Consider the following 13,774-nt stretch of genomic DNA (forward strand, 5'->3'; position numbering starts at 1 on the left):
ACCTAGAACAAGCATCTCTGTTTTGTCTGAGTTTAAAAGTAGAATGTTTTCAGCCATCCACTTCCTTATGTCTGAAACACAGGCTTCCAGCGAGGGAAATTTTGGGGCTTCACCATGTTTCATTGAAATGTACAGCTGTGTGTCATCCGCATAGCAGTGAAAGTTAACATTATGTTTTCGAATGACATCCCCAAGAGGAAAAATATATAGTGAAAACAATAGTGGTCCTAAACGGAACCTTGAGGAACACCGAAATGTACAGTTGATTTGTCAGAGGACAAACCATTCACAGAGACAAACATATCTTTCCGACAGACAAGATCTAAACCAGGCCAGAACTTGTCCGTGTAGACCAATTTGGGTTTCCAATCTCTCCAAAAGAATGTGGTGATTGATGGTATCAAAGGCAGCTCTAAGGTCTAGGAGCACGAGGACAGATGCAGAGCCTCAGTCTGACGCCATTAAAAGGTCATTTACCACCTTCACAAGTGCAGCCTCAGTGCTATGATGGGATCTAAAACCAGACTGAAGCATTTCGTATACATTGTTTGTCTTCAGAAAGGCAGTGAGTTGCTGCGCAACAGCTTTTTCTAACATTTTTGACTACTTTCCCTGTAGTGAGATCATGAGATCACTCATGACTACAGCTGCTTTTTGGTAATTATATTTAGATCAACCCCGCCCTCTCCTCCTTTTAGCCCCCCTGTTAGGAGAATTACATTTCCATAATTTTACAAATGTGATACCACTTGGGTAAGTGTGATTAAGTGTGCCCATGGTAAGCTGGTGTAAAGTTCTGTTTTCATAACCAGCACTCCTACTCTGAGATGCTTTAAGGATCAGTTTTGCTTTTCAGATCATAATAATTAAGACTGGGGGAGCCTGATTCTATGTCAGCGCTCCTACTCTAAGATGCTTTGTGAATATGGGTAGTGGTGTGTACATAAAGTCGGCACTGTGGAGGGTCCATTCTGTTGATATGACAGGCTGCATCTCTACCCTGCAGGAGAGGGACTACCTATGTCACAGAGCTCTATGAGTGGTTTAGGTAAGAATTCTTGCTATGTCATTTCAAAATATATATTTTTTTGTGAAGTTAAATATATAATGTCTCTTGTTCACGAATGATAGCAATCAAACTGACCATAAAAACCAAAGGACATTCAACTTAAAAGCAAGAAAAGCAATCTACTGTATCACACATTGAACCTCTTAAAAGAAATCCATTTAAGTTTTTGGGGACAAAAGTAGGAAAAAGTATCTGAAAATGACAGGGAAAAGATAAGCTTCTGTTAGTCTAGCTACCATTGTTTTTGGCATTTTCTATCACTCTATGGAACTCTGTCTTTGTGACATACAGTACAAATGTTTCAACCAAGAAACAGACACTTTAAAAGTGGTTTTAAAACCGTTACAAATACAGCTGAATCTATATAATTTTACGTTATTGATTGATTAGATATAATTGTATCGTTTAACTCTAAGCTTTTCATTTCAAAATATTTATCTCTGTGTTCTTTTCTTTGGTTGTCTATTTGTGATAGAAAGTTTATAAATGTGTGCCCCGGTGGACTGATTACTCTGCATGAGTTCCGGAGATACTTCTGTAATGGAACTGGAGGCAATGAGTCAGCTACGCTGAGCAGATATTCACCATCTTGGATAATAACAGGGTAGGCACCAAAAACATACTTTTCTTATCTTGAAACAAACCTTTTTTCCTTTTGTCTTTTCAGTCTTCTCAATATTTTTTTCAGTGTTAGCCATCCTCAGAACAGACAGAAGCTCTGTATTGCTGCACTGGTATTTGCATAATTCTTTACAAAATGCTGGCAATACTTTACCTTTTGTTACTCTGCTACTGTTGTAGTATCACTAACTATTATCTAACAAAATTGTACTAATATATTGTCAGTACAGGTAACCACATAGGTATAAGGGCAAATTAAGGCAAAGTGTTACCAGAATATTTAATACGGTGTGAGAGACTGAGGATCTGTGGTTATGCACAGGGTGGGGTTGTTGGTTTACGGGAGTATGTGACAACCATCAGTATGCTGATTGAAGTTAGCCCAGTAGAGATACAGTATAATATATTATATTTCATTATGTCATCCCAAGGGGTACTGTACATGCAATGCATTATGAGGATGAAAATTGAACAATGTTACTGTTCTTTGCCTTGCTCAAACATCTTTGCTCAAGATCAGATCACTTCTCAGGGTAATTCAATACAATTGAATCATTAGTGAAATTTATGTGGGTGCCATGGGAGGCTGGGAACCTATTGGCCACTGCGTTGCACTGGCAGTGGCACTTGCCCCAACTGCATTTGTAGCAGATGTTACTGTGCTTGTTATTCACTAGATGGTGCTAAATGTCAAATTTCACAAAGTATATGGTCTCTGATTACACAGGGTGTGTACAAGATGAGTGTGGCAGCCTTGTTCACCCAAGCCGAACCCACTTACAGCTGAGGAGCACACCAACAGAATATTTGTAAGATTGGATAAAGACAACAATGGTAAGGATCGCACAGGAACCATTTCAAAACACAGGTAATCCTAATGTAAGGTTACAAAACCTACAGCATCCCAGTTAGCTATTGCTGCAGTTCCTCTCCCTCTATTCTAATCATCCAGACCTGCCTTGAACTGTATTTTCTGGGATTTGTGATTGTAACTACATCTTGTGAGTGTGCAGCCAATACAAGGCTGTAAACATATAATTTTGATCATTCTATTGTATTCTATTTTCTTCTATAACATTCAGTTCTATTTAGCCATCAGCCTGGATGAGTTCATTGTGGGGGCCCTGGATGATGAGTGGATCAGGGAGATGTTGGAGTGTGACCCCAACACTGAATGTGGAAAGGATGGCGCTTGAGTAAAGACAGACAGAGAGGTGATGTGGGAGGTGATGCGGATGGCTCCAGACCTTCATTTCATTCTCTCTTTGATGTCAGCTGATGCACTGAACTGTACATATGGGCTGAGACAATCTCTGGAATCTAGCTATCTGTGCAACGTTTCCAAACGCCAAGACTATCAGTGTTTTTATGTGTTACAGATCTTGAAAGCAACACTGTAGCTGAGTTCCATTCCTAAACAAAATACCATTCTATTAACACGGTCTACGATGTTTTTCCCCCTTATTGTACAAGAAAGGCAATAGAACACTGGAAATTTGAAAAGTAATTATGAAATACATTTTCCAGACCATTTCACTTAGGCTACGTGTGTGCCCCCTACAGACCACATGGGTTCGTCTTGCTTTTTAAAATTGATTGGCAGGCACGTCCCAAACACTGAAAAGATCACAGAGACGTCCCTCTTGCCAAACCAATCCAGTCGGGAGCGGGGCGGGATGTGCCTGTCTGCGATGACGTTTCCACTTTCCAACTTCCCATCGTCCCATTTCCGACATGGCGTAGAGAAGAGGCAACGCAGCGGGCTGGCATTGTAGCGGAAAAGTTGATAAAGTACAGGGATTTCGTTATTTCAGTAGGAGGATATATAAACAGTTGGAAGTTATAACTAGGATTCAAGCAAAGTTTCGGTAAGTGCGACATTTATGCAGATGTTTTGTATCCATCTAATTCAGTCACAGTGAGTAGCGGCTGCTGTGATTTGGCAACAATGACAATGTTGACAGTCGTAATGTTACTTTTATCCAACTCATTCTAATATTAGCACTTTTAATGACATACTTTTGCAATGTTAGTTTTGCACATTGAGTTCTTTGCAAGGAAACTTATTGACAGCTTTTATTTTGTTCCAGTGAATGAATGTAGCCTACGTACGTCAAATTAGTTATTAAAAAAGTGACATTTTATAATAATTAAACCCTAACAGATAGCATGTAGCCAGCAACGTGGCTTCTCACTTTAATGTACAGTAGGGGACTTCAACCTTTTCTTGCCCAGGGACCCCCTCCCAGGCAAACCGGCGACCCAGGGACCCCAATCATATGTTAACAAAAAAAATGTCACGTCCTGTCAGGTGAATGATAATGGCAAGGAGAAGTAATCAACATTTTAAAAAATTATATAATTGTGATTTTTTTTAAATTATTGACTCCCCACGTTGTTGGAAGAGGAAGTATAACTCTATAGCAGGGATTTTCAACTAGATATAGCTGCGGGACAATTTTTTTTTCTTGAGCGATGGTCAGGGCGCCCAACCTGGTCTCATTCTGTCTGTTAATCTGAGACACTCGATTTAGTATGATATGTTGTTACTTTTCGTATGGTATGTATTAATTTGTGGATGTCATAAACCTTATATTCATTTCGGATTGGACGTTAAATGGCTGTCCAGACTCTCTGTGGTCACTAAAGATCCCATTTATCGTAAGAGTAGGGGTGTTAACCCCTGTGTCCTCGCTAAATTCCCAATCTGGCCCTCATACAGTCAACTAATCATCCCCAGTCTAGAATTGGCTCATTCATCCTGGTAAAATACGGGTTATTTATTATTTTTTAAATATGTTACCAATTACAATTTGTATTATATGTTAGGAATTAGCAAAATGTACAATATGTTACAAATCTGAAAAATGTACTACATGTTACGAATTTGCAAAATGTATGATTTGTTACAATTCTAACTAGGTGACTAATGTTAGCTAGCTGGACGTTCGCGTTATACACCCATCCCGACTTTTGTTTTTGCCTTAAATAACCATATGTCTTATGTAACCATACCACACGTAACATACACTACATGCCCAAAAGTATGTGGACATCTGCTTGTCGAACATCTCATTCCAAAATCAAGGGCATTAATATGGAGTTTGTCACCCCCTTTGTTGCTATAACAGCCTCCAGCCTTCTGGGAAGGCTTCCCACTAGATGTTGGAACATTGCTGCAGGGACTTGCTTCCATTAAACCACGAGCATTAGTGAGGTCAGACACTGAGGTTGGGTGATAAAGCCTGGCTCGCAGTCGCGTTCCAATTCATCCCAAAGGTGTTCGGTGGGGTTGAGGTCAGGGCTCTGTGCAGGCAAGTCAAGTTCTTCCACACCGATCTCGACAAACCATTTCTGTATGGACCTCGCTTTGTGCACGGGGGCATTGTCATGCTGAGACAGGAAAGTGTCTTTCCCAAACTGTTGCCACGAAGTTGGAAGCACAGAATTGTCTATAATGTCATTGTATGATGTAGCATTAAGATTTCCCTTCACTGGAACGAAGGAGCCTAAACCATTAAAAACAGCTCCAGACCATTATTCCTCCTCCAGCAAACTTTACAGTTGGCACTATGCATTTGGGCAGGTTGCGTTCTCCTGGCATTTGCCAAACCCAGATTCGTTTGTTGGACTGCCAGATGGGAAACGTGATTCATCACTCCAGAGAACACGTTTCCACTGCTCCAGAGTCCAATGGCGGCAAGCTTTACACCTCTTCAGCCGATGCTTGGCAGTGTGCATGGTAATCTTAGGCTTGTGTACTGCTGCTCGGCCATGGAAACCCATTTCATGACACTCCCGACGAACAGTTATTGTGCTGACGTTGCTTCCAGAGCGTTTGGAACTCGGTAGTGAGTATTGCAACCGAGGACAGACTATTTTTACTTGCTACGGACTTCAGCACTCGGTGGCGAACTGACTTGTTGGAAAGGTGGCATCCTATGACATTGCCATGTTGAAAGTGTCACTGAGCTCTTCAGTAAGGCCAAGCAAAGAACTTGGGTGGCCAAGTAAAATCACCCGCGGGCCAAATTCGGCCTGCGGGCCGCCATTTGGTGAAACCTGTAACTCTAAACCACATTTTCGCTAAGAGCAGCTGTTTAGCTAGTTAAACAAAGGTTAGCCATGTGTGGGCAAAATGTATGTCCAAGTCAAGAAAGCCTTTACACGGGTGCTTTTTCAAAGCCTATGTCAGATACTCCAGTGAGAATAATTGGCGCCAATGAGTGTAATTTGCTCAATATTAGGACTAGAAAAATAAAGTTGACATAATTTGACATTAGATTCTCTCCTCTGTTAATACTGTAGGTATGTAATTCAAAGTTTGGTTGTTCGGTTGCTAGCAATATTCATAACATGGGGGGGACCAATCCATATTTTAGCGGACCAACTGCAGTACCTCCGCGGGCCCTAGAGGGCATACCCCGATCTACAGACAGCTGTGATGCTTTCAAACACTTGCTGCCAGTCATCAATATGTTACTGATTTCGCAACAGTCGTTCAAACAGCAGCGTTTTAACAGATGGCCACGTATGTTCTCACCTAGATTCAGGTTGATTCATTGTTTTCGCTAAGCTTATAAGGTAGAATTTATTTTCATCCACACACTAGTTGAGTCAACTGTTATGATTTTTAAAAAAAATATATATTTTGTTCTATTTCTCTAGCACAGGGCTCTCCAACCCTGCTCCTGAAGCGCAACCCTCCTGTAGGTTTTCGCTCCAACTCTAATCTAGCACACCTGATTCTAATAATTCGCTGGTTGATTAGCAGAATGAGATTAGTTACAACTGGTTGGATTGAAAACCTACATGAGGGTAGCTCTCCAGGAACAGGGTTGGCGAGCCCTGCTCTAACGTCTTCTGTTAGATTATATTTCTGCATGAGCTTTTTGATGGAGAATGCTTCTCAAAAGGAGGCTACTGTAGCAAATAGACTTCAAGATGACGACAATTATAATTTTGCCCCTTTTTCAGAGCACTGCTCTTCTCCTGTCTTTTCCACAGATGTGCTGCTACACTGTTTCAAATGTCAGGGAACCCCTTGAGCCCAGTTGTCAGAGCTTGCTCTCCTTTCCACTGCACAATAGCAAATAATGCTAAGTGGGATCCTTGGGTCATCCCTAACTTTAATCCGTACCTTAACCGTTTTAAATGGCAACTTCAATGGGGTGACGTCAGAGCTGGATGTCACCCCATTGCAAGGATCCCACTTAGACTTTTCCGATAGCAAATATCTTTTAGTGAAATAGAAGTGAATGATAAAATCAGTTTGACTGTTAATGGAATCATTGGTATGTTCCCTTATCAGGCATATGTTTAATGTCTTTCGTTGAGTGGCATTTTTTATTTTTTTCACCTTTATTTTACCAGGTAGGCTAGTTGGGAACAAGTTCTCATTTACAACTGCGACCTGGCCAAGATAAAGCAAAGCAGTGCGACAAAACAACAACACAAAGTTACACATGGGATAAACAAACATACAGTCAATAACACAATGGAAAAATCTGTATACAGTGTGTGCAAATAAAGTAAGGCAATAAATAGGCCAATAGTGGCGAAGTAATTACAATTTAGCAATTTACACTGTAGTGATATATGTGCAGATGATGATGTGCAAGTAGAAATACTGGTGTGCAAAAGAGCAGAAAAACAAATATGTGGATGAGGTAGGAAGTTGGTTGGATGGGCTATTTACAAATGGGCTGTGTACAGCTGCAACGATCGGTAAGCTGCTCTGACAGCCGATGCTTGAAGTTAGTGAGGGAGATAAGTCTCCAACTTCAGTGATTTTTGCAATTCGTTCCAGTCATTGGCAGCAGAGAACTGGAAGGAAAGGTGTCCAAAGAGGTGTTGGCTTTGGGGATGACCAGTGACATGGAGCGCGTGCTACGGGTGGGTGCTGCTATGGTGACCAGTGAGATATACCTGCTGGAGCGCGTGCTACGGGTGGGTGCTGCTATGGTGACCAGTGAGCTGAGATTAGGCGGGGCTTTACCTAGCAGAGACTTACAGATGACCTGGAGCCAGCGGGTTTGGTGACGAATATGTAGCGAGGACCAGCCAACGAGAGCATACAGGTCGCAATGGTAGGTAGTATATGGGGCTTTGGTGACATTAAATAGCAGGGCTCTAAGTTAACATTCTGGGAGTGAGTCTGATCTGCTCTAGAGAGGTCCAAATTGGAATGCAAGTGTTTCTTCCTATTTGTGCTTTTGGAATGCTTAAGCACCAAAGCTGAATAACTGCTTCTCTTACGTTCACTCGGGTGTATAGTCTTGAGTAACGTTAGAATGTGTGGTTTATGCTAGAGGTCGACCAATTAATGATTTTTCAACGCCGATACTGATTATTGGAGGACCAAAAAAAGCTGATACGGATTTAAATCGGCCGTTTAAAAAAATAAATAATAATAATTGTAATAATGACAATTACAACAATACTGAATGAACACTTATTTTTAACTTAATATAATAGATCAAAATCAATTTAGCCTCAAATAAATAATGAAACATGTTCAATTTGGTTTAAATAATGCAACAACAAAGTGTTGGAGAAGAAAGTAAAAGTGCAATATGTGCCATGTAAAAAAGCTAATGTTTAAGTTCCTTGCTCAGAACGTGAAAGCTGGTGGTTCCTTTTAACATGAGTCTTCAATATTCCCAGGTAAGAAGTTTTAGGTTGTAGTTATTATAGGAATTATAGGAATACTTCTCTCCTATACGATTTGTATTTCATATACCTTTGACTATTGGATGTTCTTATAGGCACTTTAGTATTGCCAGTGTAACAGTATAGCTTCCGTCCCTCTCCTCGCTCCTACCTGGGCTCGAACCAGGAACACATCGACAACAGCCACCCTCGAAGCAGCGTTACTCATCGCTCCACAAAAGCCGCGGCCCTTGCAGAGCAAGGGGAACTACCCCAAGTCTCAGAGCGAGTGACGTTTGAAACGCTATTAGCGCGCACCCCGCTAACTAGCTAGCCATTTCACATCGGTTACACCAGCCTAATCTCGGGAGTTGATAGGCTTGAAGTCATAAACAGCACAATGCTTGAAGCACAGCGAAGAGCTGCTGGCAAAACGCACGAAAGTGCTGTTTGAATGAACGCTTACGAGCCTGCTGGTGCCTACCATCACTGTCAGACTGCCCTATCAAATCATAGACTTAATTATAACATAATAACACACAGAAATACGAGCCTTAGGTTATTAATATGGTCGAATCCGGAAACTATCATCTCGAAAACAAAACGTTTATTCTTTCAGTGAAATACGGAACTGTCACGTATTTTATCTAACGGATGGTATCCATAAGTCTAAATATTCCTGTTACATTGCACAACCTTCAATGTTATGTCACAATTGGCAAATTAGTTCGCAACGAGCCAGGCGGCCCAAACTGTTGCATATACCCTGACACTGCGTGCAATGAACGCAAGAGAAGTGACACAATTTCACCTGGTTAATATTTCCTGCTAACCTGGATTTCTTTTAGCTAAATATGCAGGTTTAAAAATATATACTTCTGTGTATTGATTTTAAGAAAGGCATTGATGTTTATGGTTCGGTACAGTCGTGCAACGATAAACCTAAAACTTCTTACCTGGGAATATTGAAGACTCATGTTAAAAGGAACCACCAGCTTTCATATGTTCTCATGTTCTGAGCAAGGAACTTAAACGTTAGCTTTTTTACATGGCACATATTGCACTTTTACTTTCTTCTCCAAAACTTTGTTGTTGCATTATTTAAACCAAATTGAACATGTTTCATTATTTATTTGAGGCTAAATTGATTTTATTAATGTATTATATTAAGTTAAAATAAGTGTTCATTCAGTATTGTTGTAATTGTCATTATTACAAATAAAATTTTAAAAATCGACCGATTTTTAAATCGGTATCGGCTTTTTTTGGTCCTCCAATAATCGGTATCGGCGTTGAAAAATCATAATCAGTCGACCTCTAGTACAGACGAAGGCCCCTTTAGCCATCTCTTTTCTTATAGTTGTGTGGGGTATAACATTTGTGATATATTTTGCCATCTCACCCAGACCCAGTTTTGAAATAGCTGGGGGCTATTTCAGATCAGCCAGTGTCCTAGAGGCTGCCTGCCCTGGATGGCTCAAATGCATCTGCTGCCTGGCGAATAGCAATGCCATGATCATATGCAGGTGGGAATACTTCTGGACAGCTCTGAACGCGAGGACAGCACGTGTAAATTAGGGATGGAAATGATTTCACTACTATTAGAATAATACACTGTTCAAAAAAGTAAAGGGAACACTTAAACAACAGAATGTAACTCCAAGTCAATCACACTTCTGTGAAATCAAACTGTCCACTTAGGAAGCAACACTGATTGACAATAAATTTCACATGCTGTTGTGCAAATGGAATAGACAAAAGGTGGAAATTATAGGCAATTAGCAAGACACCCCCCAAAACAGGAGTGATTCTGCAGGTGGTGACCACAGACCACTTTTCAGTTCCTATGCTTCCTGGCTGATGTTTTGGTTACTTTTGAATGCTGGCGGTGCTCTGACTCTAGTGGTAGCATGAGACGGAGTCTACAACCCACACAAGTGGCTCAGGTAGTGCAGTTCATCCAGGATGGCACATCAATGCGAGCTGTGGCAAGAAGTTTTGCTGTGTCTGTCAGCGTAGTGTCCAGAGCATGGAGGCGCTACCAGGAGACAGGCCAGTACATCAGGAGACGTGGAGGAGGCCGTAGGAGGGCAACAACCCAGCAGCAGGACCGCTACCTCCGCCTTTGTGCAAGGAGGTGCACTGCCAGAGCCTTGCAAAATGACCTCCAGCAGGCCACAAATGTGCATGTGTCTGCTCAAACGGTCAGAAACAGACTCCATGAGGGTGGTATGAGGGCCCGACGTCCACAGGTGGGGGTTGTGCTTACAGCCCAACACCGTGCAGGACGTTTGGCATTTGCCAGAGAACACCAAGATTGGCAAATTCGCCACTGGCACCTTGTGCTCTTCACAGGTGAGAGCAGGTTCACACTGAGCACGTGACAGAGTCTGGAGACGCCGTGGAGAACATTCTGCTGCCTGCAACATCCTCCAGCATGGCCGGTTTGGCGGTGGGTCAGTCATGGTGTGGGGTGGCATTTCTTTGGGGCATTTTCCATGTGCTCGCCAGAGGTAGCCTGACTGCCATTAGGTACCGCGATGAGATCCTCAGACCCCTTGTGAGACCATATGCTAGTGCGGTTGGCCCTGGGTTCCTCCTAATGCAAGACAATGCTAGACCTCATGTGGCTGGAGTGTGTCAGCAGTTCCTGCAAGAGGAAGGCATTGATGCTATGGACTGGCCCACCCGTTCCCCAGACCTGAATCCAATTGAGCACATCTGGGACATCATGTCTCGCTCCATCCATCAACGCCACGTTGCACCACAGACTGTCCAGGAGTTGGCGGATGCTTTAGTCCAGGTCTGGGAGGAGATCCCTCAGGAGACCATCCACCACCTCATCAGGAGCATGCCCAGGCGTTGTAGGGAGGTCATACGGGCACGTGGAGGCCACACACACCACTGAGCCTCATTTTGACTTGTTTTAAGGACATTACATCAAAGTTGGATCAGCCTGTAGTGTGGTTTTCCACTTTAATTTTGTGTGACTCCAAATCCAGACCTCCATGGGTTGATAAATTTGATTTACATTGATCATTTTTGTGTGATTTTGTTGTCCGCACATTCAGCTATGTAAAGAAAAAAGTATTTAATAAGAATATTTCATTCATTCAGATCTAGGATGTGTTATTTTAGTGTTCCCTTTATTTTTTGAGCAGTGTATAATTTTTGGGGGGTTCGGGATATCCGAATAGTCAATGCATGTGTTTTTTAAAGACATTGAATTTTTTCTACTTCAATGGGGACTTGCTCACGCGGTCAACTGTTCTTGTTTCCTCACACACAGGTGGGGAGGGGCACGAGAGGAGCAGGGGTCGGTGTGTCTGACATCTAGGGGGAGGGTGAAAGTAGCCAAACCGACTCGCGCAAGTTAGATAAAATAGGCACCAAAAAAAAAAAGAATACTCTCGCAAGTAATCCTTAGTGTAAATGGCAACATGTAGGCATACTGGCACTGTGTTTGTTTCACGTACGTGCCACATATATAAATGGGGCACGTACAAAAAGAGAGCAATATAATAGTTCTATAATAGATTTATTGGGGAACCAAACTTACAGTAGAAAAACATCACTAGACCGCAGCGAATACTGCTGTACGAGAAGGTGCTGCATGCTGAATAGCAAGAGATATGGCATGAGCTAAATAACTTTTGTGACTGAAAAGATCCAGGTAACCTCCAGTGCTCTGTCACTTAGCAATGTTATTACCGTCTGTCCTTCATCCTCAGTACAGCAGTCTGGTGTTGCTATTTCCTGTGCTGGGGAGTGCATTACGCCTGGGAGCTAAGAGGAGAATATTATAGAGTTAGAAAGCAAGACTCAGAATGGGTCAAAAGGTTTGCGTGTTCAGTGTCGTTAATGGGGGGGAGGAGTTTAGTCAAGGCATATGAGTCAACTCGAGATCATATCCTCAAAGGGAAGCAAGTCTTTCTACAACTCTTTAAATTACCTCTTCGGTAGATCCAGCACTGGCTGAATCAGAGATTTGTATGTTTATGAGTATCTTTAGATTTTCATTTATTTTATTGTCAACTGGATAAACATTACTGTCCCTCACTGGCTGTCTGATGCTACACATAGGAATTGGTGCCAACGTCGTAAAATCCTCTTTCCTATACAGAGCACTTTCCTGCCAGAGAAACAATGCATCGCAACGCGTCTCAGCTCGATCTCTTGGAAGTCAGAGCCAGCTCCCAGAGTTGCATGGCTGCTATAAATGCTTATTTTCTTCCCAGATGAGTGGCCCTCAGGACAGTGTTTTTCTGCAGCATGTACCAGGAGATGGGTTTCTCTATGTTAGGCAGGCAGACAGAGTTCAGCATAGGACAGGGTGTTGTATGTCAGGGTTGTGTTCATCAGGGCACACAGCGGAAAACATTTTAAAATGTCTCTCAACTGAAATGAAAATGAGCATTTCTTATTGGACAAGTCCAAGTTATCCCTCCCTGTTTCAGTCCATTTTCTTCTGTTTGGTGCCTGATTAAATATGATCTGGGACTAGCTTAGTGCTTTGTGCTGTGCAGAGGATGGGTTGTGATGCTTTCTTAGCCTGAAGAGCCCAAAGCTGATGGATCTGAAAAGCCATTAGTGAGTCTCTTTCCCTTGAGCTCATTACTCTGCCCCAGTGGATTGCATGCCAGAAGTTTCCTCTTGAGGACAAGAGTGTTTGTGAGTGACTATTGAATAATGTTTTTACTCAGTAGAGTACTGTAGGTCTGAAAAGCATATTCAGTCAGACAGCTGCCATTACTGTGCAGTGTGTTGCGGCTTGGTATCGTCATTGTGATTTTTTGCTATAGTCTATAGCCTATAGTCTTTGAGCTTGTCAGTTCAAACCCCTTTCAGCATCAACAATAGCTGATTGTGTCTTCTTGCACTTAGTAGAAGTGGCACTTATGGAACGCACAGAGACTTGATGTGCGTGTCAGGGTTTCCATTAGGAAAAAGTGGTGCCGTACAACGTGCCCGGGAAGCAACCAATAAAACCTAATTTTCAAACATTTGCCAACATGCAATACAGTACCAGTCAAAAGTTTGGACAAACCTATTCCTTCAAGGGTTTTTCTTAATTTGTACTATTTTCTAATTTGTGGAATAATAGTGTAAACATCAACTATGAAATAATTCTTTAAAGTTGCCACCCTCATATGCTGAGCACTTGTTAGCTGTGTTTCCTTCACTATGAGGTCCAACTCATCCCAAACCATCTGAATTGGGTTGAGGTCCGGTGATTATGGTGGCCAGGTCATCTGATGTAGCACTCAGTCACTCTCCTTCTTGGTCAAATATCCCTTACACAGCCTGAGGGTGTGTTTTGGGTCATTGTCCTGTTGAAAAACAAATGATCGTCCCACTAAGTGCAAACCAGATGGGATGGCGTGGCGTGTCACTGCAGAATGCTGTGGTAGCTATGATGGTTAAGTGTGCCCT

At 42.1% G+C, this 13,774-nt stretch overlaps 1 protein-coding gene and 1 pseudogene across 6 annotated transcripts in view; both read left to right on the forward strand.

The window, feature by feature from the left end:
* Nucleotides 1-983: 983 nt before the first annotated feature.
* LOC129862341 (guanylyl cyclase inhibitory protein-like) lies at nt 984-3,242 on the forward strand (annotated as a pseudogene).
* Nucleotides 3,243-3,394: 152 nt separating this feature from the next.
* The window catches only part of LOC129862340 (liprin-beta-1-like), a 56,395-nt gene continuing 46,015 nt past the window's right edge, over nt 3,395-13,774 (forward strand). For 4 of the 6 annotated variants that reach the window (XM_055933870.1, XM_055933869.1, XM_055933872.1 and 1 more), the window contains exon 1: nt 3,396-3,558. The gene's annotated coding sequence lies outside the window, so the exon portion shown is untranslated. Of the gene's footprint in view, nt 3,559-13,774 lie in introns of all 6 variants that reach the window. The other 2 variants (XM_055933868.1, XM_055933874.1) reach the window with 2 other exon arrangements.

This window comes from Salvelinus fontinalis, chromosome 9, assembly GCF_029448725.1.
Source record: "Salvelinus fontinalis isolate EN_2023a chromosome 9, ASM2944872v1, whole genome shotgun sequence".
Lineage (NCBI taxonomy): Eukaryota > Metazoa > Chordata > Actinopteri > Salmoniformes > Salmonidae > Salvelinus > Salvelinus fontinalis.